Below are 24,265 nucleotides of genomic sequence, written 5' to 3'. Positions count from 1 at the left end.
CTGCTGCAACATTAAGCAATCCTAAGATTAAAGCAGCCAAGAGATTATTACTAGTATCATTCTTTATATTCACATAAAAACTTCTTTTGTTAAGCAGTGCAGCTGTTCTAACCCAGAAATTAAAATTTTAAAGAGGAGAGACAATGCTTTAAATAAAACAGGGCACTTGGAGAAGTTTTGCATTTCTGTCAAGGAGTGCTGACATTACAGACGTAGACATACAGCAAGCACCTGTACTGAGCCTCCCCATTCAAAATGCATCACTAAAATTAAGTCAAAACCTACAGGCACAAACAGAAGATCAAGTTCTATCCAGATTTAGTCACTGATAAAATAATTCTATTTCTCAACATGTGGCACATCTGGAAGAGTTGGAGCCATGAACCGGATGGGAGTAAATCGGGACAGAATTAGCTCTCTGGAGAACACGGCTGCGTGGCAGCCAGATGTGCTCTCTGTCAACAAACATAATCCCTTTCGAGCCATTGACTCCATCACCAGCAGAAACGGCATCATTAGCCAGTGCTGTGCATGCAGTTTCACTAATGTACTCGTCGGTCTCAGGGATAAACAGACGCATGATCCTGCACGGCGCGACTCCCACGCACCAAACAGGAGCCAGGCAGATCGGTCCGACCACCCAAGCTGAAGGTCAAACAGTGCAACTTGTAGAATGTCCAGACTCCAAATCCTCCCTCGCTCACACCAGTAAGCAGTCTCCTTACTTCCACTTTGCTGAATTCAGAGGATTCGCGGCTTGGCCTCAGAGATACTTTTATCTTAAGAAACATGAAGGGAACAGTTGAGACAGCAGCGATTGCCAAAGGCTATGTGACAGGAAACTGGAGCAAAATAGAGAATTCAGAACTATAAATACCACAGTCGTCTCACAGAACTGTCTCTGATGGATACCCCTGTCTTCAGACTGTGGAAGAGCTTGTGTCACCTTTCATGTTCTGCGATTAGAGCAGCAATGATTCTTCTTTGGAGGAAGATGACAGATCAGATGACCTTGCAAGCTCTTTTCTAGTCCGTGGCTTGATAGATGCTGCTTCTAATTTTCAGTGGCTACGTAATACATGGGAAGGGAGCACTGAAGTTTCACTACTCAACATGAATGAAATGTAGAAGCTGAAATCATAGAGTTCAGAGTCCTCTATTGATAACCAAGCTAAGCAGCACTACACCTGAGCTATTGATGCTGACACTACTATTCCTGAGACAGAACTACCACCCCATCCCATCTAAAGATGTCAAACCATGACTCATAACAACTCTATGCAAATGTCATTTGCACTCTGAAACCAAACTGCTACAATGCAAAAACCTTTTAATGCAGGAGAGTGAGTTTAAAACTTCTTGACTGGTGCTGCCATCTCTATGAAGGCAAGGACCTGGAGTGCCTTGGTAACTGAAAAAGAGCTGCCCCCATCAAATCAACTAAGTGAATTACTACTAACTTGAAATGACTTAGAGGAGGCATTTACAGATGTCTTCTTTAAAGATGCCTTCTGCTAAAGCGACCTGCCAACATTCCGTGTTGAATCAACAACAACAACAAATTCACTGTGTTCAGTCCTCTGGGAGTTTCAGTCTAAATTCAGAACAGTGACTACTTGTACATACCTATAGATCGCCTTGGTCCCATCGGAGATATCTCATGTCTTAGCTCACAGAAGGACACCTCAGTAGCTCATACTACATCTATGAGATAAAGGCGAGTTATTCCCAAGTGGGTCAATTATGCTGGTAATTTTGTTTGGTGGAATGTATTGGAAGAGATGAATTTCAACGAATATCAACGAGCAACAACAGAGAGACAAGCTTTGCTGTTACAAGCCGTACGCATTTGAGATTTCCTTAAATATTAAACACTTTAAACTTCATTCTATGCTATTATTTTTTACCATTTCTCCTGATGGGAAAATTGGTTTTATCCCATGTGTGGAAATGTGCCATATTAAGTGAGTGCTACAAAGCCTCTTCCTAAAGCATACCTGAAAATGGAGTTACACACCCAATGCTTTGGTTGAGTCAATAATGCACGATCATTTCTGCACATCCTATGAAAGTTCATTTGGTTTCCAGACAGCTAATTAGGGAGACAAACATACTGGGGACGTTCCTGCTCCAGCCAGAATCTTCCAGCCTTAAAAATACACATATGGAATTTCACAAATGCAATGAAAGTTGGCTACTTCATTTAGAACAAATTAGCTGCCAACTAGTGCAAGAAATAGAGATCTACGTTGCTTCCAATTTAAAGATTATTCTAATAGGCTGGTTTGATATTCCCAGGTCTATCTTTAAGTTCTATATGTTAAATACAGGTGGTTCACATGCAGACAATACACATCTACCCTGCTTTATATCTTCGCTGGCCTATTGAGCTCTAGAACATTTTCTATCAGACAAATGACAACATCACTCTGCCTTAAATAAAAGAAATGCCAGGGGTTATTAGTCAGGGAAATCTTTAGCAATCCAATACTTTCCTTGCTGCAACTGTTTTCAGAATGGAAGTGATCATTACTCAGACTTGCCAGAATCCCTGAAGGCAAGGAAAGTCATTCACAGTTCAGCATTTTTTGCCTAGAAACTGCTGGAGTCATGATACACATGGAAAAAGTGGTGCCTTACAAAGGTTACGTGGGAGCAGAATTCTCAACTGGAGAAATAGGTAATTTTCACTGCACCTGCTTCCACGTTACATAAGTGGAAGGAACACATAAGTGTTCCTAAAACACTAGAAAAACCATTTTTTTTTTAGTGATGCCTTTTAGAGCACGGGGGCAATTTATTTAAACTGAAGTTTTGCATTTTACTGCAGAAAAATAACATTAGCGTCTGTTTGTGTGACAGTGACTGTCTGGCAGGGAAAAAAGCCCTCTGAGTGCCGTACAAATGGAAATAAGGATTTGAGCAACAGATGGGTACATCTTCCCTACAGAATTAAATCAGGTGATGGGCACGAGACACAGCAGCACAAGGGGATCAAAGCATACACGTGAAGAAATCACACTGAAGATCATAGAATCGTTATGGTTGGAAATGATCTCGAAAATCATTTAGCCCAGCCCTTTGCCTACCACCAGTACTGCCCACTAAGCCATGTCCCTAAGCACTACATCTCCTCTTTCCTTTAACACACTTGAACAGTGACTCCACCACCTCCCTGAGCAGCCTATCCCAACACATCACCACTCTCTCTGGGCAATGATCTTCGTTATCTTTCCAACCTTAATGATTCGATCATTCTAGAACTTGTTTTGTGACTTCTGTGTTGCAGTTCCACAGCAAACAGTATTGCTTTCTTGCACTGTTGGTATTAAGCTAGAGCAGTGTGATTTTTAGAAGTATTTTTCATATTCAGTATTTTTTAATCTTGCTCTTGCTGTCTGTTGGCAGTCCTGGAAATGCAACAAGCAGCGTGCTGTGGTTGTTCATGTTAATTGCTGTGTAGAACTCGTGTCGATTTAGTGAGCTCAGTTATTTTGCTGCTAACACAGATATCCATTCCCTGTTTTCTGGCTTTTCCTGGCTCCCTACCAACCGGTGGTGGAAGCTTGCTGAATAAGAGTATGTGGCTGCCCAGGTTTAACTCATTGGTGGTATTTTAAAGGGAGAATTCATATTGGTACTGCGTGTGAGACATTTGGCTTTAATCCTTCAAAGAGACATTTTCAAACAAAGCAAAAGAAAAGAAAAGAAAGCAAAAACCTTTGTGCTAGATAGTTACAGCCTGAGAACCCTGCCTCCATCCCGGAGGAATGCTGCTACAGAGAGGTGGGAGCACAGAACAATTAGATAAGAATTTGGTGGTGAGATGAAAGGAAAGGAGAACTCCTAAACCCTCACAGGAGCAGTACAGATTGATTTACCATGAAGTGCAAAATGATCAAAATGAGTAAAATTTAAGTATGTGGCAATTTTTCCTTCCTCTTTCTTCTTTCTTTTGTCCTGAGGCAAAAAAGATAACATTGTACACTTCAGTAATTTGTTTTTTTTTTTTTTTTTTTTTTTTTTTTTAAATTGAAGCTTTATACATGGGTCTAAGCAGCCTGAAGTAACTACTTCACCCATAAGGTACCATTAGGATTTTGTCTTCAAGTCCTTTGTGTGTGAAAGTAATTCTCATTTACAGCAAAAATTACCTTTCTGGGAGACCTAAGTGTTTGTATTTGCTGGTAAAGTATGCATACATACAGAATGCCTGGGAGGGAGGCAGTCTCAGTACAATGGAGCTGTGCTTTCAAGCCAACTCCTAACTTCAGTGAATACAACTTTCCAAGGACCTGGTTCAGGCAAAGGGACACCATGGTCAGAATGGTGGTTTTCCAGCAGTAAAGTTAATACCTTATGCTTTCAAATATGCTCGCTCTGAAAATACATTGCTTGTGGTGGGGAAACGATGCTAGAAGTAACAGCAGGCTGCCCAGCACCAATGCCTTTTGCCTAAAGCTAGGATGAGCTCTACACCTGGTGGTAGGTTTTGCAATGCTGCAGCTGGGTGAAGATCACCTGACAGTCCTGCATCTGATAGAAGTCAGCTTCTGATTTCCCTACAGATTGAAATGATGGAAACTTTAAGTGCTCATTCTGATGCAGGATGAAAACAAATATGAGGCTTTCAGTGCAAACATTTACTGGGAACGCCATAACAACAGGCATGGTTTTCAAACAGTGGAGTTCTTCCCAATTGTTTCCCTTAGCAGACTCCTTAGTATGGTATGAGCACCTCCATATTCACAGCTGTGGGAGATGAGGCACAGCTGTGTTGTAGTGTTGCTAAAACTTAGATGATATACTGCTGTGGATCTTACTGTGCAGCCCAGCATACCAAAGTGAACCTAAACATTGGGGGTGAGAGTTGTAATCTCATTATTCTTAAAGCTTTTCCTGGTGCTTCCTCTCCCCCTCTCCATTGTTCTATATTTTGCCAAGGATGCACATTTCTGTGTGAAGGAACCCCCTGATGGGTTTACCTTTATATAGATATTAGCTCAGCAAACTTGAGGAGGCTGTCATCTGCAGAGTGCTATCAGTGAGTGAGGCTCTTTCTAGTAGGAGGAACTTGTTACCTGTGTCCTGTTTACCCTGAGAGGCTCTGCTAAAGCTTTCTCCATGGAAACTGTGTTTTTGAGCAAGCCTGGGAATGAACTGCTTACACTGTAGGAAGCAGCAGCTGAGGGCAATGGATAGAGAAAGGGTGAGGTTTGATTGGTGCCTATCTAGTTTTCTTGATTCCTCTGAAGTTAATAAGGGAGAATGAGATTAAAACAGATTTTTACCTTTTTATATTAAAAGCAACAGAAACGTCCAGGAAGGTAGAAACTGATGAAACAATACAAAGGATGGAGAACAGCAGGAGGGTTCATTTGCTGTACAAATCAGTGCATAAAGTAATGAAGGTTAGATGACTCCTCAGGGAGATTTAAGCGCTTTCCAAGGCCTAGTGTGCCTAATGGGAAGCTCCCACTGATTTTAAACTGATTTTGGGTCATGCTTCTGCAGAGAACTGAGACTGTTTCTGGCAAAGTGATGTGTTTTTTAAGTGATAAGCATAGACCAATCTCTTCTTTGGAAGTTCTCCATGAGGCAATGGAAATACGGATGCCACGTGAAGGGGAGGCCATGTAACATGGGAGAACTGTGTATAAGGTCTCAAATACATGCATGATTATTAAAATAATGATTGTATACTTGCAAGAACAGGGATAAGTAACAGTTGTTAAGTTTGTGCTTGAATGGTAGCTAGGACAAAGGCTTCTTGGTTCATATATAGAACTTTAAGCATGATTAATGATGACAAAAAATAGTACCCTTGCTTGAATAAAACAACACCCTTTGAGGTGTGAATGACCAAGTCACCTCTGAAGATGTGCAGGGTTTCAAACATTCCTACATGGTGCCTGGGAGTGATGGAAATACTGCTTAGCATACTGCTGACATGAACTCTTCTTTCTCTCCCCGTGTTGTATGGGTGGTTGTTCTAGGAAAGTTTGGTTTTAATGCTGTCGTAACATTAGCATGGCTTATCCTGCAGCTTCGATGTGTTTTGCATTCTGCTGCTGCTCATATTTTATTTGCTCTTGTTTACAAGGACTTGTGTGGCAATTGTTTGGAAGTGTATGACTCAGAATGGTGTAAATGTCACCAGCTACATTAATATTTAGAGTGCAATTAACAGAATATTGTGATGTGCTCCTTCCCCCGCCCCGGCCATGTGTAAGCAACTCGACAGTCATTATTTATGTTAGTAAAACAAGATGGTTTATAGCTCTGTGGCATCCAGTGCTGAATCCCAGAATGTGATTAGAGGAGACAGAGATTCAAGGTGACTGCCTGATATACTGGGCAGAGGTTTATGGAGGTAAACTTCAGAGGCACAGCAACACATACCTTTTAAATAACATCTCTTCCCAGATAGGTCTTAGGTCATAAAACACAGATGCAGTGATTTCCTCCTTATTTTACAGATGGGGAAACTGAGGCGCAGAATGGTAACAAGTCCTGTCTGTCACTATGGAGGAGGGACAGAGCTGTCAAAACAACTTGTATTTCTTGAAAATTGAATCAGTTTCTTCAGTGAAGACATTGGAATATCACAGTGGACATCACGTTTCAGGCTCTCAGAGCCTTTCTTCCAAATTACAAGAGAGTTGTGTGAAATTTCAGATAGGCCCACATAAAGCTTGCTATACAGCATGCACAAAACCAGTTTTTGTAGATTCCTTTTGTGGGTCTGCCATGAGTGGTTCATGGCATGGTTCTCCTTCCCTGCCCCTCAGAGAAGTGTGAGCTACAGAATGAAAATTGCTGGTGTACGAGTGTTATTAGCCAACGCTGTAAGACCTGAAGTGTCATAAAAAATGAGTTTGAAAGCAGGTTTGAATTTGTTAGATTAATGTTCTACTTTGCTCTTCAGATAGCTGCAGCTGGAGAAAAAAGCTCAAGTGAAATTCTCCTGTTGTAGGTGTCTGACTTTAGGTTAGAAAGCGAAGTTTTTGAGCTTTAGTTTGTGCAGAATGGCACCTGACTGCGTAATCCTGCTCTCCTTGTATATTTACAGTTAGGTTTGGCCAAGTGTAAAATGGGGATAGTAAATCATTCCCTGTCACTGTCTATCTGGAGCTGGCTTTCTTTGTTCTGAATTAAATAGCAGGGAACTTGCCATAGCGAGGAGCACAGATGGTTGAAGGATGGGTCAAATAATCCCTTAAAAAGTTTTGCCTAAAAATCTCCCGTGTGATTGCATTATTCTCAACAAACACAGTGTGCCTTATTAGTGGAAAGCAATAATTCAGATGTATTGCAATGATCCCAGGGCAGAAAGCAGTGTGCAGCATGTGTGCTGTGTCACATTGTGATGGCTTTGTATCCCCCTGCAGAAACAGAGCCAGTAGTTGAGTGGGGCTGCTCTGACCTGAGTACCTGCTGTAGCTGTTGGGTTTCCCAAGCAATGCTGCATTGCATGGAATGGATTAACCTCAGCCCTCTTCAACAACAAAACTGAGCTGAGACAGCCCAGACTGCCAGGAGTCAGAGCTTAAAAAAAAGTTTGTATTTGAATGTACCTTTGGGATTGCCCTACATTGTATTTCCCATGTGTGGTTGGTGGATATACCATCCACAAGCCTATGGAGGTCTTGATCTCAACAGCTAGTCAGAATATGTGTGCTTTTGGTTGTGTGTCCATATATTACTCAAAAGTTTTAGAGTTGTGTTCCATATGGGCAAAATGATAGGAATTCTGATTATGAAGTAGAAGAGGAAGATTGCTTATGTTTATTATTAACTTTTATGCTGCATTTGTTTGCACACTGGGAGGAGTTGGCCTGCCAACAGTGTCCCATATTTTAACAGTTCCCTTCTTTGCTGAACACGGAGCATCAGATATTGTGGCAACTGATACTAGAAGTATAGCCATCTCAGGCATGCATAGAAGTTGCATTCATGCGTTCTATTTTGTGCAGAGAGTAGCTCTTTTTCCCAAGCTATAATATGCAGTTTCTTGATGACATTTTCAATTCCAAGTTTGATGATGAGAGGACACTGCTAGAAAAGCACAGAGGCTCTTGGTTTGATGCATTTCTTTTAGGAAATGTGTTATCAGTTCCTAACTTCTGATGGGAGGCTTTCCAGAGCCTAAAGCTAAGAGCCACCCTCTGACAAACCACCTCCCCACCCTTTGCTGCAGGGAGGTGAAAGCTGGCCATGTTAACTCTCTGGCTAGCTGAAGCTCCAAGGAACACAACTTGACAGAAACAAATGTGGTTACCTTATAATCTGCATGTCAGCTAGTATCATGTAAGTGTTTACAAGCTCATTCATCCCTCTGCATGCTTTAGGACAGACACTTTTTCTCTGTTTCTTGAGGACAGAAATGACTGGAGCAATACACTGATGTTAGTTACAACATCACAGTATGGCCTGTGTCATTTGGAGGCCATTCACATAAAGGAAGGCCATGTGAGCTCTAACACCTTTCTGCCATTGTACCCAGTAACACCAGTTGGTAGGTACAGTATATGGTCCTGTATCCCATGTGTCTCTGAACAGGAGTTAAGGGTTGCTTCAAGAAGCTCTTCGTGAATTTATGACAAGAGCCCAAACTGGAATTTGGAAGCTGTCTTTCATGCAGTGAAAATCTGCTTTACGTATGCTAGAGCATACTGCTTTGCATCCAGAATTTGATTTATTTTCTGCAAAAACAGATTTATTTTTAAACACCAGAGTATTTCAATGTATTCATTCACCTCTGATTTATTTGGATAAACATGACAGATTTTAATTTTGACCACCTCCAACCCTTTGCCCTTCTGGTGGTGATTAATTCATACTTTGTTCCCGTACCACTCAGAGCAGACTTAATCAGTTGTGGATGTTATCCACATCTGTGACGTTTGTACAAAACCCATAGGAGCCTGGCACTGTAGGAAATTGCTCTCATTACACAGTTCATTTTGAGACTGTAAGTAGCCGTGTTGCTCAGAAAACAGGATGAGGGTGAAGTATTCTATCAACACGTTTAATCCATAACTAAAATAATATTCATAACTCCTATCATGTTTTTTGGAGACAAGTGTGTTATTTAAGCTGTGAATGACCTTTCTGAATATGAGCTACACAGTTACAATATAAAATGGAAGTCCATAGTGATAAAAATATGTTGAAGCTTGCAATGCATCAGAGAGAAGGCAGTGCAAGAGGTGTCACTACTTTGTCAGAGCTGCTTCTTGGCAGCTGGCAAGGATAAAATGGTAATTCTTTCCTTTAAAAACTATGCTGCGATGTATGTTGGAGAAGTCCAAAAACTGTCTTCCCAGGAAATATCTGAGTTACTTTCTATTAAGATGCTAGTTTTTCAGATCACTGACTGGTTGCTGGTATTTCCATGATACCCGTGTGGCAGTCACAGTTCTGGCTTTATGTGCCAGGACTGAACTGGAGGAGTCCAGAACTAACACAATGAGAGCCGACAGCTTCAGTGAAAGAGCCAAGCTCCTGTCGTGGGTGGCTGTCACAACACACATGCTTCGCGTGTTCACTAGAGGACAGCATGAACAGTAGCGCTGTGTTTCCCCCCATGCACAAAGGCTGTCTGGAGTCGCTGTCAGAATTACTTCTTCTGGATTGCAAACCACTGCAGGTTCTTTGTCAGCGAGCGTGCTGTGGAGGAGTCATGCTGATGACTGCCTTTAATTGAAGTGAACGCAAAATGGCTGTCTGTACAAGCAGAGCTGCAGCATCATGCAAGGAAAAGGAAGGCACAGCTGCTGTGTGCCAATTAGCTTTGCAGTACTCCCTTGCCTGAATGCTCTAAACCCATCATACTGCTCAAGGGTGTCCAACCTTCTGACTTGCCTGGGCTGCACTGAATGAAGAGGGATTTCCTTATGCTGCATATAAGTAGGTTGCTCCAAAAGTAATGCCTCCTATTCATTTCCATGGAAATGACGACAAAGAGCACAATAACGCTTTGATAGAACAAGTTCTCAGCTACAAAACACTACTTTTCAATGTGGTCACCATCATTATCTATGCATTTTTTTGTCAGCAATGAACCATGTCATGCTTGTAAAAATCTGTACTGGGAGGGGTTACCACTGCGGCTGTCAACACTGCTTAAACACAGCACCCATCACCTCTCCGTACTTACATCCACTGTTCAGTCTCTACAAACATTCACCAAGCATCGATCAGTGTCACCCGTTGCCTTTTTTCCACATGGAGGAATTCAGTGTGACACACCTTTGCTTCGTGCACGCTTTCATGTCAGACACCATTCTATCAGACTGCCCCTCTGCTGCTGTCTGTCACAACAACACGTCACGGAATACTGGTGGGGAGGTTCAGCCTTTACTGCCCTACCTCCAACAACCTGCCTCTGACATCATGGGCCAACGTCATAAGTAGGAGGCAATGCTTTTGGAGCAGCCCTCATTAAATATACTGTATAGTTAATGTATATAAAGTAACTAAACTTAATGTTTAATGTTTTTATTTAAACATATACAAAAGAGAGCAATAAACCCGTAAAACCAGTGGGATATGTGACCTTGTTATTGTGACACTCGTCAGGTTTGAAGGCAGTGGTTGCAGTTCTTGATGAGTTCTCATGGTGTTCAGCAGAGATTTTTTGATGAAATTTCACTCTTTCTGTGGTTCATCCTGGACAATAATTGTTCACAAACGTGCGTACTGCCAAAATGATGACATGAATATCGCGTAGTGAGGGGCATTTCTTTCTGGTAGAAGAGGGCTTACAAAAGCCTGGTAAGAGACAGAATGACATTTTTAACTGCAACTCCATACATTCCATCTGAAAATGTACAAGCCCAGGGAAGGCTGCTTTGGGTTGGTGTGAGGAGCTGGGCCGCCATGATGGCATGGGGCGGCTGCAGGGTGGGCTGTGCAACCTGCAGGCCGCAGCTTGGGCATGGCTGGTACTGCTAGTCCTAATAAAGAATAATAGATCATTTAAGAAAGTATGAAGATGTTTCTAGCCAGGGGAAACCTTTAAAAGCAGTTGAATGCTTCTTTTATTTGAGACGCCTTGGTGAGGCAGAAGGAAGCACCATGTTTTTCACTCTGTTTTGGGAAGGGTTTTGTCAAAAAGGAGAGGCATGCATGTACCTGTGGTGGTAGTTCGTACCACAGGATGACTGGGCTGAGGGGTGCTCCGTGTTTAGTCTCTGTTCTGCCCAAATCAGAGTGAAGTTCTTCCATCAGCAGAGCTTCAAATGAGCCCGAGCAGGGACTAGATTTGTTTTACTCAACTTCACAGGCCTAAATGCTGTTTTTCTGAAGTAAAACGTGAGCATATGGGCCAGGAAAAAGGGAGAGGCAGTGTTGAGAGAGAAGAGGGGAAATACAAATAGAAAAACTTAAGAATTAGCAGAACTAGTGACTGTTCTGAAACTGTGAGGTAAAATTCCCATTTTGTATTCATCTTTGCTATGTACACAACGTTGTGCTGAATGTTGGTGCCAAGCGCAGAACAAGGGGAATGGAGGGTCGGAAAATATTATCAAACAACTAATTCTGCACAATTTTTGAGATTTACTTTCTTTTCTTAGTGAGAAAGAAGCAGCAGCAGAGCTGCCCAGGGTCTGGTTTGGATAAGGAACAAACCTGGCCAGAACCAATGCTTTGCTTAGGTGAGTTAAGCAGTTCTCATGAGCAGACTTCACGTTTTGTGCAGCTTCCTCTGCCACTGGGTAGAGAAGCCTTCTGGGTTTCTTTTCTGAAGTAAGAATCATAGAGGATGGCCACAAAGCTATCTTTTGAAGGCCTTTTCCATTATGACAGGGACAGGTGTCCAGGATAGTTCAGAAATAAGTCCTAACTCCCTCTGAGAGATCGATTCTGTATTTAGAGGTGGAAGTAAAATCTTTATTTTCTGGATTATCAATTGCCTTTCTTACTATCTCTGTGATAGCATTTATTTAAGTTGTGAAAATATTTTTTATTTATGGACAGAGGTAGAATTCTGTCAACACAAAGTTGCTGTGGGTAAATGATCACCATCAAGTGTTTTCAAATGAGTTTTCAGTTGAAACTGATCTTGGAAACAAGGGATTAAAGTTGATGAAAAAAAAAAAAACCAAAAAACCAAAAACAAATCTTTTTTAAAAAAGTCAGAATTACCAATGAGATAAATACCATAGAATCATAGAATCTTTAGATTTGGAAGGGTCTTCTGAAAGCCATCTAGTCCAGCTCCCAAATATTTTAGTTAAAATGCATTCATGTTTCATTCAGATGTTGTTTCTTCAAAAGTGTGATCTTGTGGAAGCCTTCAGAGATTGTTCAAGCATGATGTAGAATACCTATCGTTTTCTATTATCATTTTGCAGGCTTTTGTGTGCCATTTATGAAGAAGCTATTCAATTTTATCTGTAATAAATTGTATGGTTTTGCTCCATAAGGGAGCTGCATGTGACTGCCAAGTGAATTATCATGAAATCCCCTTTTCACATCTTCCTGGGAAATCAGTGCAGCCAAAAAACCCCACCTCAATCAGAATACAACTTCAATGAAAATGTGTTTGGTCATAGAAACAAACAGAAACTTTGCCAGTCTGTGTAAAGTGAGTGCATGTAAAGTGAGTGCTGACGTTTAGTTTCAGCCAGAACCAGAACCTCTGATCTACATAAATGAAAAGAGATTGTCTCAGTTGTTTGCTTCCCACTGAACAGGACAAGGAAAGCCATGCTGCGAGCAGCACTGATGAGGAGCTTCATTTCATAAATGAAAGGCACAGGTCATTTAGTTCACTGAATGATTATAATAAAGGTGTTGAACCATTGGCCAAAAGGCAGTGGGGGCTCATCTCTATGGCCATGCTTGGCTGCAGAGCACCCAGAAGCGCTGGGTCCCCCTCTCTGGATGGGACTCTGGGGCCCAGACAGAGTTGGGCCCCAGAGGTGCCCATGGTGGGGGTGAGATGGAAGCGTTCACCCTCTGCTCTTAGCAGGCTGACAGAAGTTTGGGGTTCTGGTTTTGTGCTTTTGGAGAGAAGAGGTAAAAAATAAATAAATAAAGAGCTAACCCAGGCAAATGGAAAACTTTTTATTTGTAGAGATCTTGTGTAGCACAAGGTGGCAGTAATGCTCCACTGTTTTACTGTTTTTGCATTCACTTTTAATTGAGCAAGCATGAAGTTAGAGCTTCAGAATGCAGCTGAATTTTTTTTTTCCCGTGGAGACAACTTCATCTCCCCTCACCTTGCTGTGTTATCCACATTATTCTCACCTCAAATCCAAAACACAGCACTGTGCCAGCTGCTCACATGAAAATTAACAATCACAGCCAAAACCAGGACGTGACGTTACCCTGTGTTGGTTTTTCCTTTTGCTGAATATCATTGCTAATAACTCATTAATTGATTTCCATTAGGGCTTTTCCTGAATTTGTTAATTCCATAAAGCAGCTGCTGAACTATTTTCATTAAAAATATGCTTTCATTCATTCTAAGATAGAATTCATACTACTCTCATGAATAGATCTGGGATTATTTACTTGAAAAATATCTGCTTGCTATATGAAGAATGGGAAAGAGATACTAGAGTGCCCATAGATGCTAGACATTGCAGTAGTAATCCTTATCTTGGCACAGTTTCATACCCTTTTGTCAAATTTGGTCAGAAAAAATGGAGTGCATCTGATTACAATACCATTGCCCGTTGTTTTCCTTCCAAGCTACAATTCAGTATTGGTTTTAAAGCCCATATATGAAGTGTCTCTGCCTGTATTGCTCAGATAGCAATGTTTGAAGGTATTACAATTTCTGTGTTTCTGCATGAACAGACACCCTACTTCATGGCCAAGGCTAGCAGGTTTGGGTTATTTCTCCCCTGAAAGGGCTGTGGGGAACAAAGCTTCAGTGCATTGGCAGACAGTTTCTCAGTGTTAGGCATGTCTCATTCTTGTAGATGAGAAAGAAAACCCAATGTTCAGCAGTGTCAGTCCCACCAGATGTCACTCTTGGATTGCAGGAGAAAGGTGTATGAGCAAACTCCCATTCTGTCTGTGAAACTGCTTTTCTCTCTCATTGCTGTGATGCTGCCTTGATGTGATCTTCTTGTGTTCTGGTACAGTGTTTGCTTCAACTGCAAGTGTTGGGGGAAGAAACAGGGATGACACTCTGTGGCTGAGTGTGCGACGTGTAACTGCACAGCATCACTGAGTTTTAGTACAGATTATAGAGATGGCCTTTTCAGGTAATTCCACAGAGTGTGAAACAGAATTACCAGGACTTACAAAGCATCTGTAATATCCATTTATTTATCTGATTATCTTTATAAGCTAGCAATTGTATTTCTATGGTTATTTTGACGTGCTGTTAACATTTAATTCTTATATTTCAGTATGCAGCACCTTCTGAAAGTAGAAGTGATGCCACCCTCATCCTTCCTCATGGCACACACTGAGGACTGGACCTTGGGTTTCTTGCCTTGGGTTTTGTCACCAAAGATTAGTGAATGAGTCAGTGACAGTCTGTAATCTGGAACACTATTGAAAAATTGCCTGTTGTCCTGTTATGTCCTGTAGCAGAAGGAGAGCCCTTAACAGTTCTCAGTGTGAGAGGTCTGGATTCTGCAGACATATTATAGCCCTGTTATAGAGGAGCAAGCATTTGCTGGATTTAGGCTGAGTGGAAGAATGTCTTTCTCCTGAATGATGATTGATTTATTATAATTATTTTTAATAAATTAAAAATTTAAAGATTTTTCTATGAAGAAATGGTATACTTTTACCAGCTTACTTATGAGTTGCTCTGTATAGCCTTAAGCACTGCCTAGCAATGGACATTACATGTTGTTGAATAATATCAAAGCTTGCATGGGTGTTTCTGACATACATAAGTGCATCCATATGTGGGTTGGTTGTTTTTTTTTTGGTATATGATAAGAAAGTTGCATCACTGCTCTAAAAGCCAGACTGTAGCTATTAAGCATATGCTACAGCTCAAAGTTTCCATTAATTTAGTATAAAATGCATTGCTGGAGAATATATTCCTATATTAGCAGGAGATTCCCTCTTCTAAGCAGAAAACAGGATTTGGGATCTCATGTTTTGTATCACTTCCATGTCTTGACACCATCTTAAAAAATACTGAAGTGCTTTTTGCTGAAGTTCCTCTTAGTCTCCTCTCCAAATAACTTCACAAACTGTTAGGTTCTAAATTAATAACATGGTCCTCATGGTGCCAAAATATAATGAGAGAAAGACATTCGCTCTCCAGGCTGTTTCCTCCCTGGAGTGCAGTGCATCTTGTGCAGGCTCCTGAAAGGAAGTCCGTCCTCAGAACTTTGTGTACTGGATCAGGACCTGTGCAGGTGCTCTGAATCAATGGTTTGAGCCTTTGAAGCAGTAAAATGTTCACTCCCCTGTCATGCAGGTGGCAGACCCACTTTATCTGCAGGAAAAGACATCAGGGTTGTATCTGTGTTCCTAAAGGAGGGTAATGCTGCAGAATGCTTGGGTTTGCTGGGCCTGAGCTAAATGTGTCTATTAGCCAGTAATTAATAGGGAATATGCAGTAGTAGGGACTTCTGCTTGCTCTTGGCAATATGTGGTCAGATCACTGGCTTGTTATTAGCCAGTATTATGCTTTATTATTTACTAATGCAACTGCCCCACTGGATGCAATGAGCTAGTAGATATACCGTATGCTAAAAAGGACACCTGCTAGAGCTTTAAACTGTGCCTTAGTTTTGCTGTGTGGGTCCTCTTTGGGATGATTTTGTGCAGAAAGGCATGTGCATGGTCCTTTGTTCATAGCACTATGGTTGAGTTGAGTCTTTTAGGTCTCGAAGGTAGCAGAGGCTAGTTCTATTTCTTCACCATGCATTTGGCAGCCAGAACGTTTTCTTCTGTCTCCCTCTGTAAGTTGTGACTATCACTTTCAAAAAGGCTTGCATTGAGCGTGTCATTATTTAGAGTGCTGTTTGAATGACACCTGTTGTATATGCATTGTTGGGTCAAGGCAATCAGTGAATTCATGATGCAGACTTAACCCTGTCTTCCACCAAAGCAATTAAACTCCAGAAATGCACAGCTGTGGCATCAGTCAGCGATGTCAAAATTTGCTTGCATAGCAGTGGATAAACTGATCTTTTCTCTCGTGACTTGCATGTGTGCTCTTTTTTTTTTTTTCTTGGTGGAGTCTGAGAGCTGGATACTTGTCAAATGCTATAACATGAAGTTAAGTATTTGACTTGGGGAGAATGACACATTGACACTTTTCATAATAATTGCTTCTTACACTGGAAACCTCCAGCTGTTTTGGTGGAAATAACATGATGTGACTGTGACAATAACACAGGCTCAAAGCCCACAGACTGAAAATAGAAATGTGCAGATCCAATTTTAGTTGAAAAGTAGGGGCATTAACCTTCATTAAACTGATCATAAAGATGGCTAGATATGGAAACTAAAGGAATCTCAAGAAAATTCTTCCAGTGGCTTACACATGCATTGGATGACTTTATGAATAAAGATTATTGTAGTTTCTGAAACAGTAAATATCAGAAATGCCCTGCAAAGAAAAGTAGGTTTATATCATCTTTTTACTTTAAGGAATCCAAATTGCAGGATCCTGTATCCCAAGATCACCTCATCCTATGGCAGCACAGAGTTCTCAGGTGTTCTTTCCCTTTGAGGAGAGTGTATGACCAGTGCCAAGTTGAATGGAAAGTCATCTGAAGGTTATTGTGTGGGGAGACAGCTCTGGGGTGGATCTCCCTTTCATGCATTTCCTATAAGCAAAATCACTGGTGTAAATAACAGTCATTAAAGTTAGACCTGCATGGGGAATAATTATTTTTAATACTTTTTGCCTTAATATTGTGAAATATTAAAGATTGAACAGTGAGAGTGCTTCTAATGAGACTATAATTATTCTGTGAAAGGCAGAATATGGTAGCTGTATTTCATTATCTGTTTCTTTGGAATTAGTGCTTCTATCCCCCCACAATAAAAACAGGATGAACGGACGTCTGCTAAATCTTTAATGTCTCTAATGGCCTCTTGATCATTTGCATTTCAGATCCTTCTTCATACACAGAAGCAATCTGTGGTCTTGGAACATGCAACTGATTGAAGCTGAAGGTGCTGCCTATTATTATTATCAAACCTTCCCCCCTTACACCACCCATTCCGTTGTAGGATACAGCAGAGAAGTCTGTTGTGATAATTCTGGAGATTCACTGCTGAGAACTCAGCATCAAGAGGATACCAGCTCTGTTTAATTGTGTTCTAAAGGGAATATGTATTTATGCATCTTTCTTTTTGATGACAGGAATTCAGAAAAATCATTAAAAATACTTGTTGAAGACTGTAGAAAGACAATGACCTGTAGTCATTGTCCATAGTGTTCAGACAATGATCATAGAAGTGTCATTGTGTAACTGGATGAAGAAAATCATTTGATTTGCATGTGTCTCATAGGTGGTGGAAGAAATACTGATGGAGCAGCTGCTGAAAATAACAGCTCCTGGGACTGAAGGATATTATTAAGCCATAATCCACCTACAAGTCAGCTGGTTGGAAATGCAAGGTACAGGGACTTGAGTAGAATCCAAGCTTTGTGAATATGGCCCTTAGAGGAATCTGTTCATAAAACAAGTTACTTTCTCAGCCTGCATCATGCTGAGATTCATTGTGCCACGTGACACTATGAATGGTAAATCAAGGAATAGTTTTCTTATTTGTTGTCAAGGTTACTTTAGTAAGTGTCTGTGTTTGTGCAGAATATCCTAGTCTGGATTAAATCCTATCACATGGCTTTGAAGAAGACCTGGAAGGTAGTTAACTACTGTAACTGATTTGTTTGAATTTCTGCCTGTGATCAGAGCATATATTCTCCTTACATTTTTCATTGGTAGCTACTGAAAAGTTTATTTGCTTTTAGTCAATTTTAAATGAAGTAACTTAAGGACCATATTGTGGAAAGCTAATAAAACTCTGGGCTATAACGATGTGGGGGAAGTATTAGGTCAGGGCTTGAACTGGTGATTGTGAAGGGCTGTGGCTGCCCAGGGAGCATAGGCAAACTGTTTGCAGCTGTGCTCCCCACCAGACCAGAGGGGGTAGACTCAGGGTAGAGCTCCTATAAGGGCAGCCACTGAAGGGAGAGCATCCCTTGGACTGAGGATGCTTCTAGAGAGGGAATGCTGTGTGTCCAGAAAGCCTCTTCACCAGTTGGGTGAGTTTGGCTTTTCTTTCTGTGTATGACTATTGGCCTACTTGTGAGTTCTCTATCTGGTATCGCCAAGAACCTGTCAAAAGCAATTTTGCTTCTTCATAGAACAGAACAGATGACCCTTTTTGTTAAGGCAGGGAAAGTGGTTGTAAGCTATTTATGGAACATAAGTATTTTGTATCTTGAGGACTTTATCTTGTTATCTTGCTTTGGGGATACCAAGCAGGTACTGTGCTTGCTAATTTTTCTACTAGGACAGCAGCTTGTCTCTTTCTGGGCCATACCAGATTCTGCTAGATGTATCTTGGGAACCCTTTCATATTATTTCTCCTTTTTCATGCTTTTGTGAGATCACCGAGGATGGATCTGGTACGTATCTAACATAAATCCTCTGCTTTCACTAGATGTTGGAACTAGAAATTCTTCTGCTTAACTATGTAGAACTTGTAAGTGTATACTAGGAGTTGGCTGGTTGCAGTTCAAAGATTAAACTGGTCTTATATCATCTTCTTTAAGCAGAAAGAAAAAAGGAAGTTAATACTTCCCTGTCATGTTGACATAATTTTTTTTAATGTCACAGTCATTCAAATTTTGCTGTAACTTTCTATGTTTAGAGACTGCATGTTGAAGTGTACTGTTGTGGTCATTCTAAAATGTATTCAGTTCCCCTTGTCTCGAGGAAAGGAACCTGTTATTGACTTCACAAACTTCACTGTCACTTCCAGTTATCACGAATAGCTGTTCAAAGCCACTGCAGGTAGGTTATTCCTGCTTCGAGTGGCTCCAGGTGATTGCTAAGCTTGCCAGCCAAGTCTGTAGTGCCTATGCCCTCATCTGCTGTGGAGAAAGACCAGGTGTCAGTGTTGCTTTGCAGCCTGCAGGCTTCATTTCAGTGCCAGTCACAGGAAGGTGATATGCCTGTTGGAGCCTGGCAAGGATAGATCAGGTGCCCTCAAGTGTCTCTGTTTTTCATCCTTAAAAGACTTGGGGTTTTCTGTGTGGTTGCTTATCTGCCTGGAGGGTTAACTCTACTGTGGGATGGAAATGAGTGGTGACATCCCTATTATTCAAGACTATGAAGTGATCTGGACAGCAGTATTAATACATTGGACTCAGTTTGTCTCACTGGATCTATGTGTCATAGGTAGAAATATATGGGTTGAAAGGGTCCAGCTAATATGTGACCTAGATAAGGAGGGAAACACTCCAGCAGGAATGCTGCAGTCATTGTGTTACTGGTGAGATGCATCTCTGTTTCCCTCACTGTAACTTAGACTGGGGGCTTTTCTGTAGACGTGGGTGTCTCAATAACACTCCAGCATGGCTCTTCCAATTAGGAGATCTGTTCTGGCCTATCAGACAACTCCTTTGGCATGACACTATTGTACCTCAACTGGATTTTTGCAATTTATTTTTCTTGTAATTGTGTTTGCTTGGCTGTTAAGTACCTAAGTATCTGCATTTAAATGGTAGCTTTGTGACACCTTGTGTTCAGTGTGCTTCCTGTTTGCAATAGGTACAACAGGGTTGGTCAGCACTTGTCTTCATCTCTGAAGTGTGGATGTAAACACCGATAGAAAAGAAAAAAATCATTGCTTACAACATTATATCCTAGGCAAAATAAGGTAGGAAACAAATCTGAAAAATACCAAAACGTCTCCCATCTGTTTTTCTCTTCTGCCACTAGGTATTGTTGTTTTGAATTGCATGGAGGGTTTTATATCCTAGATATAATTAAACAGACTGCTTCCCTGTAAGATACTTACTGCAGTTTGTCACCCCATGCAGCACTGCAGTGATTTCTGTACCTCAGTTATACAGGCACCTGCTGAGTTGTTGGAGCACAAACAGTCTGCCAGGTGGCTGCCCAGTGTCTGATTACAAAAGAGTAGCATGGGTTTCTGTCATATGTATATGAAAACATAAATCAGGCAAGAGATGATGAAGAAATATTCTTTGCCTGAGTTGGACGCAGAAATAGGAAGATTAGTGACTAGGTTGGAACTTTGCCACAAATGTTTCTGCACGTGTCCTCCTTGGGATGTATGGTACATCCTTCTGTTGAGCTTCTTGCATCAGTACTGGAATAAGACCCGTCCCTCGTGACCTGGATTAGAGAGATGTGAATTATTATATCTCCCATCTCTGTTAGCTAGCATTGCTGAGGATTGGTTCAAGTAGAAATTTCATTTTTCACTGCTGCAGTTGTAGAAGGAGGACTTTTTTTATCTTTTGTTGCTAAAAAGTGAGGAAATAACTGGTAAGTGTTCTGATGCACGTTCTGCAGAAGTTAAAGTTTTTTAAAGGCGACTTCCTCCTTTGTATGTAAGAGGAATAACAGCATGGTATACTGAAACACCTCGTGTATGTGTTGTAATTCAGAGGGGCAAAATCAAGCATAAGCAAGCAAGCACTGTCCTGGGCAAAGAGTCCAAGTGGAGGAGAAGTATAGTACATGGTCTTGAGCTGCACTTCTGCTTGCCATAGGTGCTCTGGGAGACCCTGAGCAAGCGCTGCTGGAGGGTTCTCTTGCAGCTTCCTAGCTCTCGTTTTGTTGTTCAGGTTGTAAATATTCAGAGAATGTTCTGTCTTGAGATATGTAGAGCAACTAGCGCATAGGGTCTTGCTCTCTGGGCACTGTAGCAACATGAATAATAATCCTTAGCCAAAGAAGCAAGGCTTTTTCCCACTGCAGCATAATGGCACTTTAAATTCCTGTGCTGTCCTTGGTTAGATGGATGCTGACACAGCAACACGAGGAGATGCTGTGGACGTTTTTACGTATGCTATAGGTTTGTGACTGTACTTCCACAGCCATGTAAATCAGAAATAACTGCTGAAAACAGTGTTTTAGGTACTGCCATATAAATGTGGGAGAGAAGAATGGATTTATTTTGAAAAATGAGAACAGCAGCTTGCTTAATGTTTCTTTCCTTGCATTAAAAAAACAGAATGTGTTGATGATGTTTCCTAATGGGCTTTAAAGGCTCAGCCTTAAAATAAGCAGGTTCATGAATAAAAGAATTGTTTCTGGCAAGGAAGAACTGCAAAAAATATATTCTTAATTTATGGCACTGAAAAAGAAATACTCATGTAATAAATGAGTTAGTTTTGCCATTCGATTATGCAGCTAACATTACAGCTATTACAATCTTAATCTTGCTTCCAGTTTCTATCTTGTTTCCTTCCTGCATTATATAAATACTGTAGAGTAGTTTCTGGTTGAAAATGGATGCGTACTGTGGAAGGAAAACTTCCCTTTGGTGTATATCATGCTATCTTGCATAATGCAGTTGCTGATCAAAAATGTCAGCCACCAGCACACTGACCTATCATCCTGGTTGTCTGTTCTTATTAGATGATGCGGGTAATGATAGTGAGAGAAGGCTGTTTTGTGTTGACCGATGCCCTTGCAACGTGTTTCAAATACATTTTTATAGTGTTCTGTTATAAAATAAGAGCATTACTTTGTGGTGTTTCCCCAATCTAGTGACTTATTTCTTTTGTATGTTCAAAGGACTTTTATTTATCATCCCTTGATATGAGCAAGCACGTACTGTTGAGGCTGTTTCTGAGTTCAGTATGCTTTGCTGTGGACCCGGGGCAGTCAGCATCAGCTCCTGGGTGGCCCAAGGGAGTGGGCAATGGAGTCTGCACTCATTGTGAAAATCAGATGAATGGGGAATTTGGATCAGCAGATCTCATGGTGATTATAGAAAGCTGTGGCAGAGGAGACAAGGCTCCTAGCTGGGCATTCCCTGGGCTTGTTTTGTTTTAAAATTCTCAGATTGGGTGTTTTTCTGTCAATGTTTTAAGGGAGTATTATTTGTTAGGAGGAGCTGATTACCCCCCTAGTTTTACTACTTTGTAGTTCTAAGTGCATGTAAAGACAGATTATGTTTATCTCTACTTATCAGCTGTGGAAATAGTGAGGGAAGGGGAAGCTGATGGCCTCCCTGAGGTGTCACAGCACGTTCAAAGGCAGAATTAAGACAGCCTCTGTTCCCAGGTAGTGCTTTATCCACAAGGCAGCTCATAATTCATCTGGCTGAACACAAGTGATGCCTAGTGTTGTCCGAGGTTCAGTTATTCTTACTACAGAGTAAATAACTCAGTTGAGAGCACTGACTGAAGGTGCTGGAAACTAAAGCAATTTAAGATCAACTTTTTTTTTTTTCTCCCAGGAAATACTGTGGGTGCAGGTCTCTCAGAGCCTGCTAGTTCTGTGAAGTAAAACAGAACTGAAGTTGGCACTTAGAACATTAGGCTTTGGTCTTTTAGGTCTGTGAAGTATCACTGGAGAGGCAGTTCCCAGAATCTCTGCAGTGCTGATGCTGGAATGAGGGCTGAGTTCAGGTATCTAAGCCTAAAAGTGCAATTCTCAAAATCAGCACTTTTGTTCTGTGAGCATGTTTTCATCCAGGAGCTGCCACAAGACCCCAGTGCTCTGCCAGCACTTGGTGCTGTGTGGGCCCTGTTTCGTGAGTCCTCTGCTAAGCTGCTTGCAGCCTTTGTGTCTCCAAGGGATGCATCTTATGGGATATGTCTTAAGCATATTAATGCATGCTTCAACATCAGTGTGAAATCAGCTCAAAACCATGGTGGGGAAAAAAGCGAGGAATGGAAAGATAGCCATGTTGCTTTGTTTGAGGCTCTGTATTTAGGCTGGTTTCCTTCATATGGAAAACTCAAAATTAATTTCCCCTATCCGCCTGCATCCCCATTCAAATCTGCAGCATTTTTTGCCCAGGGCTAATAGCAACTCTAGGGCTCAGAGTTGCCCTGACTGGTGGGAAGTGTGGGATTGAATCACCCTCAAGCAAAGGAGGAAACTGAAATTGGACATCCTGCATTTTGGCTATGTGCTCTAATCAGCATGGCTTTGGTTGAGATACAGCATCCCAGGTCAGCCTCATTTCAGAGGAAAGAATGGCAGAGAAAATGTTGTGTTACAAGATTTTGGTTGCAAATATCCAGGTGATGTCATGAATGTACAGCTCTGAGGTTGTGGAATGGAAAGCTTATGGTTTTATGTTAGGTTTTAAATCTTTTCTATGGTAATACAGAGATCTTGCAGAAATGTCTGGGATTTCACATATATGACTTCTGGGTTATCTCAAAGTAGAAAAAAAAAGCAGACAACACCTTATTTTCTCTTCAGCTCTTCCATGATGAGTTCTTCTGTCACTCTGTGACATTGAAAGTGGCTCTTGCCCATAGGGTGCCTTAGTGTCTGAGATTGTAGCTCTTAATTTGCTTAAGGAGCACTGAATTCAGAATAATTTCCTATGATTTTTGCAAAGGGATTTATGTTCATAGCTGCTTCCCTCTGCTGCAGAAAATCCTAAGCTATTACCAGATAGTGTGAGGAGGTGAGTGGAGAGGGCATTGCTTATATTAGCTGTGCCTAAGGTAAATATTCCCGAGGACAATCAATGAGTAGAAAGCCTGTGTTTTAATTGACAGGCTCAGACATGAAAAGAGAAACCTGTTTGATGCACTTCTCATTACTGGGCAAACAGAAGGTCAAGCTAATTAGTTCTCTTGATAACTTGCTTGCTCCGCTGTGGGAAAACTTGAATGTGTCTGAACAAAACTGATTTGCAGTGAAGTGGAGAATTACCTTCCAAGATCATTAAAGAAATATTAAGGAAATCACAAATGTAATGCACCTGAGCAGATTACAAGGCTCCGTTAAACCAGCACGTATTTAGAATTAGTTCTAAGTTCTGCCTTCATTTAATGCACCCTCATGTCTTTAATGAGGACTCTTGTGAATTTTAGCAAAGGGGGAGATGAGAAGTGTCCCAGGATAGCACTACTTTTGCACAAATAATTCAGGCAATTGTTCTCTGGCCAGGTTTAATGGCTGATAGTGCTTTATCTGCTTTGATCCCAATAAATGTGTGCCCTCTACTGAGCCTGCTTCTGCCTCTTAGGTCTGTCAGTGTTTGTCTCATTCCAGAAGGATATGGTCCCCTCAGTAGGGAAAAATAGTCAAGTATTGCTGTGTTCTACCTCAGTGAAGTGTGTTTGGAATAACTTCACGAC

General features: G+C 41.2%; 1 long non-coding RNA gene across 1 annotated transcript in view; it reads left to right on the top strand.

Annotated features, from left to right (window-relative positions):
* The first annotated feature begins 18,018 nt into the window (after nucleotides 1–18,018).
* Nucleotides 18,019–24,265, top strand: part of LOC116228201 (uncharacterized) — a 49,669-nt gene continuing 43,422 nt past the window's right edge. Inside the window, exon 1 of the long non-coding RNA XR_016459182.1 lies at nucleotides 18,019–18,217. This is a non-coding gene — a long non-coding RNA (uncharacterized LOC116228201). The remainder of the gene's footprint in view (nucleotides 18,218–24,265) is intronic.

The sequence above is a fragment of the Phasianus colchicus genome, chromosome 21, assembly GCF_987193195.1.
Source record: "Phasianus colchicus chromosome 21, bPhaCol1.hap1.1, whole genome shotgun sequence".
Lineage (NCBI taxonomy): Eukaryota > Metazoa > Chordata > Aves > Galliformes > Phasianidae > Phasianus > Phasianus colchicus.
Note: the sequence above shows the minus strand (reverse complement) of the source record. Positions and strands in the feature narration are given on the sequence as shown.